At 45.2% G+C, this 13,689-nt stretch overlaps 1 protein-coding gene across 1 annotated transcript in view; it reads right to left on the bottom strand.

Moving 5' to 3' along the window:
* DISP3 (dispatched RND transporter family member 3) overlaps nt 1-8,278 on the bottom strand; it is a 97,635-nt gene extending 89,357 nt beyond the window's left edge. The window contains exon 1 of the mRNA XM_054175963.1: nt 8,206-8,278. The gene's annotated coding sequence lies outside the window, so the exon portion shown is untranslated. The remainder of the gene's footprint in view (nt 1-8,205) is intronic.
* Between the last annotated feature and the right edge of the window lie 5,411 nt (nt 8,279-13,689).

A 13,689-nucleotide genomic window follows, 5' to 3' on the forward strand; every position in this document is an offset into this window, starting at 1 on the left:
AAAATCTTTGTGAAGAGTCCCGTGGAGAGCTGGTTTTGTATCCCACAATTGCTCTTTGCTCCCCAGCCCAATTATGTCTTCTAGCAGGAAACGATGGCCGCAGCTTGGCTTAGGATGGATGACGTCAAGGTGCATTGTCTAACAGATGAGACTGCAACCAAGGACAAGAGTTTCTAGTGCAAAAACTTGCAGTCAAATTTCAGATGTTTTTTAAAATCTTGGAAGAGGTCCATTTTCCCTGCTATGCCAGAGGGCAACACCAGATGATGCCCCTCCAAAGTATGGTTTTGAGAGGTCTGCTTGTCTAAAGGGGCACTAGGTTAGATACATCCTATGGAAAAGACAAAGGGTGATGGGTACAAGTTACTCCTGGGGAGGCTCTGCTTGGATTCCAGAAGAAAATTTTTTGCAATGAGAACACTGAGACATTGGAATCATCTCCTAAGGGATGCAGTGGATTCACCTACACTTGACAGGATGCTGGGTCACCCTATTTCAACTCTACTATTACCTAGAAAGGCTGGACCAGATGATCCTTGAAGTCCTTTCCAAGGTGGTATTCTATGATTCTAGAAGTAAGATCTTGGAGGCTTATTCATTAGTCTGCTACAGTGACAGGCTTCCCTTTGGATGTTGACAAAGGCATTGTCATAGGTGCAACATGTGGACAAGTAAGTTAAATAAACCCAAACACTAGGACAGCTGGGTGCTGATGGAAAATTCCAGCAAACCAACCACCAGATTCGCCTGCAATATATTTTGTAACTGCAGAATATGTGAGCAGAGCAGATTAGTTATTAACTATTTCTCATTTCCAAGCTTCTGTTGTGTGTGCACATCACCACTTACACACACATGGGTAGTATTGTGCATTATCATCACCAAGAATTTCTTCACACGCACAAGTTCAAGGTATCAAAGTTCAAGGTATCACCTATCAGCTGTGTGTGCTCCAAGTCCTCAAAGACAAATTCCTGCCCCTGTGCCTCTACATGCACATGTGCTACTCACCAGGGTACAGAGAGGATGCTCATGAAAGGAGATTACCTTCCCTTCAAGGTGTAGTCACTTAGCACAAAGTTTTGTCAGGTGGAATTACCTGTGCTGTTCTCCCCATGAGGTGACTTTGCACCTCCAAGCTTCACTTTCTCGATTGCATTGAGCCTTTTGGCTCTTAGGAAATAACAGGAATTTAAGTGAGGCTGCTGCTGGGTGGGGGTTGCTGTTCTAGGAGCCAGGTAATGAGCTGAGGAGCATGCTTGGGCTCTCAAAGCTCCTGACAGCTTCATTAGCCAAACAAAAGGTAGGGGGTGTGATGGAGGAGAGCTCTAGCCTGAGACTGGAGGACACAGTTCTTCATTGTTGTACATAGGAGCCCTCTGGGAGTGGCCAGTTGTTCAAAGAGTTGTGATAATAAGCTCTCCAAGGATGCCAGCTTTGTGATGTCCAAAGCACAGACACTTGAGATCCTGCCCCAACAAAAGCCCATGACGAAACACCCTCAAGACTTTCATTTTAGGCTTCATTCCAGATGCCTTGATAGACATAAAAGTCTAGTCCAACATGCCTGGTTTCTCATGCTGTTTCTTAAACCACAGTAAAGCAACTGTCAAACACTGCTGGGCAGGTTGACTGACACCTTTTCATCAGCAGCGACCCAAAAGCTCTCCCCGAAGGGCACTGCACCCAAGAGATACATCACTATTTGTTCAGGATACCCCCTGAAATCCATGGTTTATGTTATAAAATTCCCCTGCCTAGCAGTTCAAAAAGTTCCTTCTGAATTTAGTCAAGGAAATCTCTCACAATCCAAACAGCATCCTCAGAGAAGAAAGAAATTTACTTCCTGCTTGCTTTCCTGAAGCCTTTTTTCAGTGAACTTCGATGGTGATAAACAGGACAGGCACTGTAAAACCCAGGAACTGCACTATTTCTTTTTCTCTTCCCACCACTGCCAGTATAAATATCACCCTGAGTCTTGGGGGCTAAATGTCAAGTTAAAATAATGCTTTCTTTGGGATGGGGATCTGGGTTCACCAGAGATCACAACAAATCTGTGATGGTGGGTGAGAAGGAGGAAGGGAGGGATTTAGACCCAGGGACACCAACAGGAAATATTTTCACACTAAATTCCACACCCCCTCCCGTGGATTTCCGTCAGCAGTTACTGTGATGTTCCCTACAGACTCACCATAAAGACAGATCACCACATCCCACTCCCTTGAATGTCTCTGCAGCTCTCAAGGCTGTATATCAGGAGGAGCCTTGCTTGTTCTTCCTTCTCTCACTCCCACTCCTCTCTGATGCAGTGTTTTTCTGGGCAGTTCCAGGGGAAATTATAGGGGCTTGTAATGATAGGACAAAGGGCAACGGCTTTGAGCCGGAAGAGGGAAGATCTAGACTGGAGATTAGGATGAAATTCTTTAAAGTGAGGGTGGTGAGACACGGGAACAGGTTGCCTAGGGAAATTGTGGATGGCCCCTCCCTCCCTGAGGCCTTGAGCAACCTGGGCTAATAGAAGGTGTCCCTGCCCATGGCAGGGTTTTTGGAACTAGATGATCTTTAAGGCCCCTTCCAACCCAAACCATTATTTTGTATGCATGCAGGCAGGGTCACAATGCTTTAATCTCCTTCCCCCAGAGGTCCTGGAACATGGGACACTGTTCATGGGTTTTCACAGTTAGGGCTAAGCACCCCTAAAGGGCTATGCAGTCTTTCCTACCACAACAGAGAATCTCCACACAAGTAGTTTCTCTCTCATGACTTTCCTGTTGGCATCCTGGATTCCAGTCCAGACACCTGCATCTCCATGAAATTGCTTCATGATTATCATGAACCCATCTCCAGTGTCATTTTCCTCTTCCTCTTTTTCCCCCTGATTGTGAGGCCTTACCCGAGTGACAGCTTCATTACGAGTGACCTTCAGTACTGGCTTTGTTGGGGAAATTATTTAGAACCAAATTACTGATCTATTTCTTTCATCTCCTCCCTCTCACTGAAGGCAGCAATGGCAGCACTGGCGAGGCCGTCTGAAACAGCACATTTTGAACACAGTAGAGAAGGGGGGACGGAGCAGAAAGCCATCCTCCAGCACAGTCCAACATGAAGGGGCCAAACTGTTCTTGGAGAAATGTCAAAACAATTGTACATTTTATTCCAAGAGTATGAATGAGTCAAGTCTAGACCAGCCAGGAAAGTGCTCTTAAGGAATTGGGGACTCTACCAAGAACAAATGGAGGCAGCTGGAAAAAACAGGAAGCAGGTGTCTGCTTGGAAGACAGGATGACTCTGGCACATGGGCAAAGCAGAAGGGAGATAGCAGTATGGACCTCATTGTTATGGGCTAGGTTCATTTTCCCTGGAACTGGTGAGAAGAGAGCTGTCTGATCCAGAATAAACCAAAGAACACTTAGATCTCTCTTTGGTGCAGGCTGAAGCAATGGGGGTTGCCATTAAGAACACAAGGACAAGGGCTGAGCTGGTTGGGTTCCCAACTTTACTGGAGACTAATGACTGAAGGTCATGTGTGTGTGTGTGTATGCAACAGAAGAAGAGAAAGGAGAAGAAGACGAACTAAAAATAACCAGAGCTGGAGCTGATCTTACATGATCTGCTTGCTGTACGATGAACACATAAAAGAGAATCCATGGAGACCTTATAGTGGCCTTCGAGTATCTGAAGGGAGCTACAAGAAAGCTGGGGAGAGAGGGCTTGTAGTGACAGGATGAGGGGGAGTGGATTTACATGGGAAGAGGGGAGATTTAGACTGGAGATTAGGATGAAGTTCTTTACAATGAGAGTGGTGAGACACTGGAACAAGTTGCCATGGGAGGTTGTGGATGCCCTCTATGTGATTCTGTGTGATTCTATGTGATTCTTCATCTGTCTAGGCTCAGGGACAGAGACACTGAACTATTCTGGGAATTGAACTGCTAGCAGGCTATTTTGCACAACCATTTCAGCACAGTGACCAGTGGAGAAGAAAATAATTAAAAACCAAAACAAAACATAAAAGGAAAGTCAAGGCTGTGAGCAAAGCATTAAGAGAGGAGCCCAGTAATGAGGGGTTCACACGGGAGGTGATTGATCCATGTGGTAAAAAGCATAACAAAGGGGATACAGGGAAAGAGCAGGAAGAGATTAACTGCTGACACTGAAGTGCTATTTCCAGCTGACATTTATCTCTGTCTCAGAATTCCTAGTTGGAGAGAAGAGGTGACAACAAACAGGAGAAATTTACACTGGCCACTTTATGCAAATCTAACCTTTCTGCACCTGCCAGGTGGGGAGCATTTATTTACTTTCTGGCTGCCTGGCTGAACTGGCAGGAGGAGTGAATCCAAACAGAATATGGAGAAGGTCAAAGAAATATGGCTCATGACTGTAATTTTAGGCCCTGTTACAGGCATTACAATTTTAATGTGGCAGTTGAGAGATATACACCCTAGGCAAATGAACTGGCAGAGACATGTGCACGTGCCAGCATAGCCTTCCACATGAGCACTTCATTGTCCTCTGATGGGCAGATTGGGAGATGCTAGGCTGTGTTGCACTCTGTACCTGTGTCTTGCTCATAAATGACCTTAGCAAATTCCTTCAGCTCACATCTGAAGAGTGATTAATTTTGGACCAGGCAGATCTGAGTTCAATTGCCTTTGTCACAATGACTTTTCAAGACACAAAGATGTGAAGCTGAGCAGTAACAGTCTGGGGGTGAATTTGTCACAGTTGTAAAGAGAGAGATAGCACTTAAATGCACACTATCAAATTAACAGCTTCATAATGCACTCTAACATGGGAAAATAAATTGCTGCCACCCTGGAATAAAAGTAAGTAACATCTCTTTGCAATACATAGTCATGTTCAGCTTTTTACATAAAAAAATCTCACTTTGTCCATGTAAATAAAATGCAGCCATTCTTCAGTAGAAAGCAGCACAAGAGCCCTTAGTACAAAAGACCAGGAAAAGAGAGAAGACCCTCATACCTGGCTAAAAAGTGCAGGGGAAGCCTTCAGATGGGCTGTGCCTGTGATCACTACAAAGGACATCAAGACCAGTGCCCCAAAAGTAAAAATGCCTGGAGATCTCTGGTCTCCCAGGTGAACAGTGCAGCTGCACAGCCCTGCTAGTGGTATGCTCCAGATGCAGCTGCCTCAATGCTAGGGCATTGCTTCAGTCTGGACACAAAGGAGCATGTTGCATTTTCCAGCTCTGTTTGTATTAGCCCTCCTGGCATCCTCCAAAATCCCACTGGCACCAGCACTCACACAGTCAGCACCAAGCCTGATATTTCAAACATGACCATCAATTCAGGATTCTACTGACAAATGTCTTCAAGGGATTCATTTCTGGGAAGCACTCAGATCTCTTTGTGGTATCAGCGTCTGGGCACACAAGATCACTGCACACACACACAGGCAAGAGGGCTGCTGGCAGCCAACACTTTTAAGAACTGCAGTCCCTTGAGTTCAAATCTGAGTCAGACACTTCATTACTCATCAGACTAGCTTATCAAACAAGATACTTTTACAAATAAGTGCTCTCTTTTGCTTTCCAGCTTCTGAGTCTTTAAGTCACACCTGGGTCAAATGTTCCAAGATTTTCACTGCGACTGTGATTGACTAGATTTGAGTTCTGAGCACAACAAAATACCTTGTGGCATCTTGTTCCTCTAGGATCTCCAGGGCTGAAAAAAGGAGATGAAATAATGCCAGCTTCACAGTAAATACCATGGAAATGGGCAGCATTTGAGCAAAATCACTGGTTCCTTGACTGACTTCTCACACCCCATGGCAACGTTAGGACTAAACCAACAAGTGTCACACTTAAGGGCCCTGTGCAGACAAAGCCAACAAGTTCCCAAGACTGACTCCTAGAAAATCCAGATTTCTTTCAGCATCTATCATGCAGCCCAATTTTGCTTAGCATGCGAAAACTGCCAACAGCCTGAGGTGATCTGGCTGTAGGGTATGTCAGGAGCACAGTTCTGAACCACGCATGCCTTTACATTGCCCCTGCCCTGCATCTCCACCTGGTTTTGTGCAAGGAGAAAAATAAAGGATTTATGAAGGGTCAGAGAAAAAAGGCAAAGAGAGAAAAATCCCATAGGATAAAAGAGATGAGAAATCCGAGGTAGTTTTAAAGCAGTTAGTGAAGTCAAGAGCCCAAGCTGACCTGAAGTCACAGCAGTGAGAAAGTAAATGGACTTTTAAGGACTTAGGCTGAGATTTTCAAAGCCTTTTCAACAACTTGGATGTTCATTTCCATTTATTTTATTGGATCTTTGCCAAGAAAATCCTGTGAGCTGCTGTGATGCTGGAGGTCTGAATTTGGAAAAGAAGAGCTAAGGCTTTGCTTTATTTTTTTATCTTTGTTTTTTTATATATGGCTAGATAGATCTATATAAGGAATCAGCAAAACCAGCCAACCATTTCCTTCACCAGCAGAGAGCCTGAAGGGTCAAGAATTACAGGGTACAGAGGAATCATTGCAGGGTACAAAGAGCCTCCAGAACATCCCAGAGGGCTGCTGACATTTATGGTCTTGTGGCTCCATTGCTTTCCCATTTTTTTATCATCAAATGAAGAGTTAGAACAGATTTCCCCTAACTTACCAGAGTCACTGCAGCATGGGGGGTGGGGGGGAGGGAGGGGAAACAGAAGATTATGCTGTCCTGTGAATCTTCCACATCATTATTTCATTACCTTATAGTCTTCATCTGCTCCACAGTGTGAGGCTCTAAAGGCAGCACCCAGTTTCATACACACTGCACAGGGCAGCACTGGCAGCCTCACCATGGGGCTGCATGCTGATAGCTCTCTGTCATGTAAGTCCATGACATTTTGTAGGGTTTCTCATATTCCAAAGGCCCATGGATTTTTCCCACCCCAATTCCAGACACCAAAGAAAGCCCACCTATAGGAGCCAGGGGGGCTGTTTCCCTTTCCAGTAGGAAAGGGCAGTAGTGGCAATTAGCTCTAGGTTAAGAAGACTTGTGGCTTCAGTTCTGTCAGACTATGGACTGCCCAGCAGGTAAAGAAAGCAATAAGTGGAAAGTAATTGATAGCAGCAGGTAGCTCCAACTAGTTTCTTAATCAATACAATTTATAGCAGAGACAGGTTCAAACACTGAAGTAGGGAAGCCCAGCTTAATGTGTTTATAACCTTTCTCATTTAATTTTGCTCATTTTTCCTTCCCTACTTCTTTCAGAAGTGTTCTTTTGAGAAGTAATTTCTCCATCTACATAACAAGCTCGTGCTTCCTTTGCTATTATCTTCCAAACTCCTTGCAAATTGAATTACCTGGGTGGCAAAGGGGAACTGCCCCAGCTCTCCAGGACAGAGTGAAGCTCCGACATGTGGCCTTGTTCTTAGCAGAAACTAATTTAAATTTTTTCTCTTATTGGATTTACAGTGAGGCTAAATGAGTAGAAAGCAAATAAAAAAGGCTTCATTGCCAAAGGAGCAATAGAGAGGAAATGGGCATTAAAACAAAGGCTTTTCATCAATAACTGCCTCCATAATCTCCAGAATGCAGAGAGGGAAGGATGACTTTAGCATTTATGTTGTCAGGGGACTGTACACAGATTTCTCACATGTATCTTGTGTAGCTTTTCTTGCCTTAATTTCCCCATTTCAAACCTGGGCTAAAAGATACAATTCCCTCACAGAGGAGGGTTTATTTACCTCAGCACACTGAGATCACACATCAGAAAGTGCTCATTATTAAAAGATGTGCTCTCTGTGCTAAGAACCCTTGCAACTGTTCTGACAGGTGACAATTTTACCTCAAGCAGTTATGGCTTTCTGACAATAACCAAAGAGTGTATCAAGAAAGAAGGGAGACCTTTCCAAGTGTTCCTGATGGATCCAAGTTTAAATAGTTTACTGCTCAGAACTAAATATTTCAGCTGACTGTGCCAAGGACCCTTCAAGCTACCCTGCCAGTATTGTTACTCCATGGGCACACACTGACAGCCTTCTGTCATGGTTTTTGTGTGTGTGTGTCAATGAATATGGTAAGAGGAGCCTCAAGAAGGTAGATTTGAAAGGCAGGTGAGCAAGGCTAGCTCTGGATGTTGGAAGGGTATTTCTATTGGTTTTAGAATGCAGTAAAGAATCAACCAGCATTTCCCCATGGCACAGCACAAACCAAACCACCATGCAGCTCCAGCAGCACATGTGCTATGTGCTGTATCTCCTACCTGAACGCCACTGGAGTATATGAAGGTTCTTTTCCTCTGCCTTCTTCAGTGATATTGGTACAGGATTTTTCTCTTTCTCAGTAGCTACTGCTTCCCAATATCATTCCTCTGGAAAAAGATGAGCATCACATTGGTTAGACAGAGAAAGTGGATACAGAGGAATTTTCTCTCTGCCAAGAGCATTTCTTTTCATCCTTGTTAGCGGAGATGGGAAATGGAAGAGCTGATATTCAGCTGTTTTAAAACTATGCCCAGAATCATGATCAATACTTTTCAACACACAGGCAAACAAAATCATCTTTTAACCTAAAAAGGTCTGTTTGGGGAAATATAAAAAGCTGATTATTACTCCAAATAACCAGATGGAAAATGCTACAGAGTCACAAAAAGTCCACAGTGGTCAATTATCATCATTTTCAGAAAAGTTTTAATTAAAGTCATTTGCCAGTGGGTAAAACTCCCCCTCCACCTTTCAGCAAAATGCTAAAAATACTGAGGAAGTGTCTCAGGTGAAATTCTTGGCAATCAAGTAAACTTCAGTAGAAAGCCTGTTCCATGGGAGATGTCTAATTCTGCTCCAGTGATTCAGCAGCCTCAGACATGCTTCCAAGCTGCTCGATGGACTTCCAGGATTATTATATAAACTTTTTCTTCTTCTAGAAACCTTCTTCTGTAGAGGATAGTTTAGGGAAAAACAAACAGTCAAAGTTCAGTCAGTTCCAGATAAGGAATCCAAAACAAAGACATTAAAAATTAAGGTATCAGAAACTTCATATACAGACAAGGAAGCAGCGAGAAGGCAGCTGCTAAAAATTGGATTCCCTGCTCCTGCAGGATAGAGGCACAGTTGTGGTTAGATGATTGCTTCTGAAGCTCTTTCAGGAGAGGTGACCTCAGTCTTTTTTCCCTAAGAACCATGGCCTTCTTGAGTTCACTGTGAGGAGATTTTCTTTGTGGAAGGGACAACCTTCATGGGACAGATCCTCCCAGGGGATAAAAGTGAGAAGCCTTCAGTGAGGGTGCCAGAGAGGAGTTACAATTCTCCCATGCGCAGCCTGGAAAGGCCTAGGGCAACTCAAAGCTCCTTTGACAAGCCCTCAGGAGGATGGTGAGAAGCCTTTGAGTCTGTTCCCAAACCCTGAGCAGGGAAGTTCATCTTCTTCCTCAGGAGCTGTGCAAAGTGCCACATCAGCCACCAGAGAGCTGCGGAAGGTCCTGGGACCCCGGTGGGGAACAGTCCATGTCCATTCTTCACGCTATGCATCAGAACAGGACACTTCAAGCAATGCCCAACTGCAGCACTGCCAGGAGGAGACACTGCACCAGGCAGCCAATTTCCCTTTCTTTTAAAGACATTTTAAACAAATGAATAATTCATCCTGACTGACTTTGAGCCGAGGCAACTCTCCATGTTACCACCTGATTATATGTTCCATAAAAAGAGATGACAGCAATTTATCTCTTTTCTCTTGCCGGGTGGGCTGGGGGGGGAAGGATAAATATGCTGCCACCAAACTGGAGTGATGAATCATCCCTCAGAGCAACCAATGACACTTTTACAGATTTGGCATTTAGTGCTTCTCAGTAGGACCAGCAGGGAGAGGGACATCAGCATAGCCTTTAGGCAAGCAGGGAAGACCATGGGCAATGAAAGGCTTGGTTCTCTCTGTACATTCCCATAGGATGTATAGCCAGCAAAGCAGCTGAAAGCAGAGGAGTCTGAAGAAATCAAGTACTCATGTTGCTGGGTGGTAATAAGCAAAGCAGCTATTGAGTCTTATTCTGCTTTCTTAATTGAACAGGGTTAGGCTGGAGGAGAGGAACTCCTTTAGACATTTCCCAGAATCATGCTTCTTTCTTATATAACAAGCTGCATAGCACATGCCAATTGTTCAGCTGGGAAATGGGAGTGAGAGAGATTGTCCTGGGAATTAAAGCACAGGTTTATTGAAGGGAGAGAGGACTGCAAGCAAGTGCTGCTCTGGCTGGAGGCAAAGCCCTCTGCCCTGTCCTTTACCTATAGCTACCTAGACAAACCTGAGCCTTTCTCCAAACATTTTTGTTTCCCAAACCAACCCTTTCTCTGATATCATAGGGCTTTTTGGATGATCTGAAGCCAGCAAGCATGGACCAATTAGGGCCAAGTCAGAGCAGTGAAGGCCGCCTTTCCTCAAACAACTCGATGCCCTGCTATTACTACAGCCCATTATGGTAATACCCCATCTGTTTATGGCCACATAGACAGCTGCTGTTAAACTGCACCAAGCCAAAGGAAGCCAAGCACTTGAGCCTGCCCACAAGCAACACATCCTTGCTGCAGTCCCTCTGCAGGTACTCCCACCTCTGCCCTTAAAATACACATATGCCTCATGTTCCACCAGAAGTCTTCTGCAGACAGACGCACCCACAAACAAAAGAAACATTTTCTTGGGCACATATTGTGCTGTGCACATCCACACCTCCAGTGCCTTCACCTGCACACTTTGTTCTGCTACCTCTCTGTCCTCCCAGGCTGCAAGGGGCTGAGACAGCATGTAAATGTGCTACACAGACACATCCTCCCCACCCCTGTGCTGGCTATGGGGAACATAAAACACAGCGGAGATTGCTGCTATTTTATTATTTATGAAGCTTTGGTTATTTCATATATAAATAATCCATGACTGCAAAGTGTTGCTGGCACTGTGATTGAATATTCATGAGGTATTTTTGTTGAGAATTTTCACCATCATTTCAAACCCAGACACAAAAATAAAAATCATCATAATAAAAATTTCATCTGTCCCTTCACAGTTTCAGCGTCTGAGAAACAAAATCTCTCTCCCTCTCCCCACCCACAGGGCTTTCCGTGCAGGAGGGAACAAAAGAGTAGGGTTAATGTGGAAGGCAGGTTCATGCTGCATTGGAAGGAAGCAGGAACATCCTGCAGCTAGCTCTGCCTGCTGTCTCTTAACACTGTCAGGATGTTTCATCGGGGGATATATGCTGTCTGCATGGAGCACATGCAAATTCCCTCTCTCCCTCCTAGAAACATTTCTCTTTTCAGGTTTAATCCCAGCCAGAACCTTGACAGAGAAGCACCCAAGTGGGAGCACTCAGCATGGAAAATGGAAGCATGTTGCTGCCACCCTGTGGAACGTGGTGGCCCCCAATTGCTGGGGACCAATCTCGACAACGTTGGCAAATTCCTGGGCATATGTAATAATGAAGCATCTCTTGCATCCAGGGGTAGGAGAATGTACAGCTTTGCCTCCTTGCTTTGCTGGGATTACCTTTTTTTTTCTCCCCGTGTCCTTCAGATCTTTCTCTGCCACAGAAAAAGGCAAGGGAGGAATAACCAAAGGATAGCAGCACAATGCAAGCACTCTCCTTCCTCTACTTTCTACCCACATCTCCTGTGAGGCAGCTCTACAGCTGCCTAGTGTATCCTTTTCAAGTGTTGTCCAAGTTCTCCTCTACAATCTTCAGATCACAGCTCCTTCCTTTTTCAGTTCTGTGAAACACTATGTGCAAAGACAAGGAACAGCCATAGGAGCAACAGCACATTCCCAGTCCTTCTAACCCAACCTCCTCAAACCCAAAGAGGGGCATATGAGAGCCCAGCAGTCAGGTCTGAGGTCCACATCCACCCCAATGTGCCACTGTTCACGTGCAAGTGGGATGTGTGAGGCTGTGTCACATCAGCACATCACAAATGGGTCTGGAGCTCTCAGAGCACCTCGCCTTGCAGGAGTGATTTATGGGCCCTGCCAATCCAGCAGACTGAGCTGCAGAGACAGCTGGAGCGTGCAGCAAAGAGAGCAGCAATCCATCACCACCGGGTGGGAGTCACCCCAGAATCCATCAAGAGCTTCATCATTGTGACATCCTTGCAGAGAAACAAAGGCAAAAGATGGAGACAGAGAGTGAGCCGAGTGGAAAATCCACCCAGGACTGCTCCGAACTTCAGGGCCACAGAAGTAAAACAAGGTGACAGACATGAACAATGATTTTTGTGATTCAGGTGGTCTGGCTTTAAAGCCAGAAATTACAACACCTCACACAGCTGAGCAGGGCTTTCTAGTGGCAGCCAGACCAGCAGCAATCAGAAATTGCTTTCCTATTTGCTAGCTTCAGAGATTTGTGGTAGGTGTTAATCACCTTCAGGTATGATGGCTGGATGGTTTTGATGGCAAGGGCATTTTATTGGTAGGGAGCTGCCACTGACAGAAGGAACCAACCCCAGCTCCACTGCAGAGAAGAAAGGTGATGCCCTGCACTTGAAGAAACACAAAGAAAGCTTCAGCATTTTGCTATACAGCACTGCAGTTTGTACTCTAACCTAATGCTGCTCCTCATCAGGATTCAACCTGCTGCTCCAAGAGGTGCAGGCACCCAGACACACACCCCAGACCAACAAGGACACAGGCACATACCGAGTCACAGGAACACACAAGATGCTTACATGAGGCCAATATAGACACCAGCAAAATACAGGTACAACAACTTTGCACACAGGAAGGAAAGGGGCACATGCAGCCAGAAGAGTCTCTGGAAGCTACAGGTACAGCAGGAACACAGAAGGAAATTCAAAAGATGCAGAGACACAGGCTCCCCTGTGCAGTGCCACGATGAGTACAAGACTGTGCGCTGTCTGTCTTTGATCCACAGCTTAATAAGAAGAGATCTGTCAAGTTCCCCAGTAACACAACTTCATCCCCTAACTCCATAAAACAACCACAGAACGTGATTTCTCCTGAATCCTTGCTAGACACCAGGGAAAGGAGTAAAGAAATGAGCATCTGCTCTTGGAGGAATGAAAAGCAATTTACCCTTGAATAGGGAGCAGCAGAACAAAGCATATTATTTCTTTTTGCTCCACGGGACAGACACTGCTGTTGTTCTGAGTCATGTGGATTACAGGTTAAGCATATGCTCCCACAGCTCAGGAAAGATGGAGAATGTGTTAGGACCTCTGAGAGCAGCATAAAGCAGCTGAAAATTTGGCCCTCAATAAAATAATCAAATTAACAGAAGGATTCAGAAGCCGAGGGTAAGGACAATGAATGCATCTGGGCATCAGAAGGTGACTTAGTAGGTGCAAGAAAGATGGGGGTGCGGGTCCTGGAGGGTCTCTGTGGGCGGAAGGAAAGGTGGACATGAACGGAAGTAGACAGACTGCACAGAAGAATGAGTACTTGGAGCTGTGAAGAAAGGGTTAGAGACTTCCTGACCCAGGTGTATTTCTGATGTGACTCTTGTGGGGCCCTTCATTTGCCTCCAGAAGACACTCTCCCCAGCTGAGACCTCCATACAGACAGTCTGTATCCTCCTGCCCTGAGAAGGCACAAAAAGTATAGGGACAATATGATTTTCAGTGTCACAGGAGCTGCTTTTACAACACAAGGCAGGCTGAGTTGTACCTAGCTTACCTCCAGCAGATCTTCTGGTGCTGTCTGAGTCACATGGAATATGTGGAGCCATTTGAGTTTATGATCCTTTTAT

The sequence above is a fragment of the Dryobates pubescens genome, chromosome 33 (assembly GCF_014839835.1).
Source record: "Dryobates pubescens isolate bDryPub1 chromosome 33, bDryPub1.pri, whole genome shotgun sequence".
Classification (NCBI taxonomy): Eukaryota; Metazoa; Chordata; class Aves; order Piciformes; family Picidae; genus Dryobates; species Dryobates pubescens.